Genomic DNA, 875 nt, shown 5'->3' on the forward strand with positions numbered 1-875 from the left:
GATTGGTTGCGGAGGCGGGCGGGAGTGGCGCGGTGGCGGGGTGTCGGCGGGCGGGGCTAGGGTTTTGGGCGCGCGGCTGGGCGGCTCGCCGCGGCAGGGGAGAGGGAGATGAGAATTGAGGGAGGGAGGGGTGGGAATGGCGGGCGGGCGGTTTCTACTGCCGCTACTCCGGGGCGGGGCGGGCAGGTCGGGCTCGCGACGCCAGCCAGCTCGCTTTTTATTTATTGCTTGACCCGAGCCGACGCGACGGGGCGCCGGGCTGCCCGCTGCCGCCGCTCAGCTGGCACGCCACGCGTGACGGGCGCCTTTGCTTTGCTTTGCTTTGCTCTCTTCATCGGACCAACATCTTCTCCCCACTCAACGCATCATCTTACCGTCACGGCATAAGCATCGTCATCCATATCTACTTATCTATCTATCTATCATCAATCTCATTATCTCTTTCTATCTTTGCTCAGCGGATATCTTTCAGGTTGAGTAGTATACATTTTTGCACGCGCTAGCACGCGATATGTACAGCACGTACTGGTAGTAGAATGTGCCCAACTCACAAAAAAAAAAAGGAAGATACTGGAGTACTGTAGTAGGATGTGGTGGTACTGAGCCATGACTGTTGGCTGAATAAAGATTCTTCGGATCCTTCCCTGACAAGGCTATCGGGTCCTATGGTTGGGGATGAATTTGGAAATCAGTCTGTTCAAGCGTGGATGGCGTGGCGGCGGCGGCAGCATCCTCGTGGTGGACCTATGTCCTCGGGCTCCGTCATGGCGACGGCGTTTGCTCCATCGTCGGCGTGGAGCTTGGAAGGTAGTCCAGGAGTGGATGCAGATTGTGGTCTGCGTAGACGACATTTGGAAGACATAAACGTGTGCTGG

Source organism: Triticum dicoccoides, chromosome 4A (genome assembly GCF_002162155.2).
Source record: "Triticum dicoccoides isolate Atlit2015 ecotype Zavitan chromosome 4A, WEW_v2.0, whole genome shotgun sequence".
NCBI lineage: Eukaryota > Viridiplantae > Streptophyta > Magnoliopsida > Poales > Poaceae > Triticum > Triticum dicoccoides.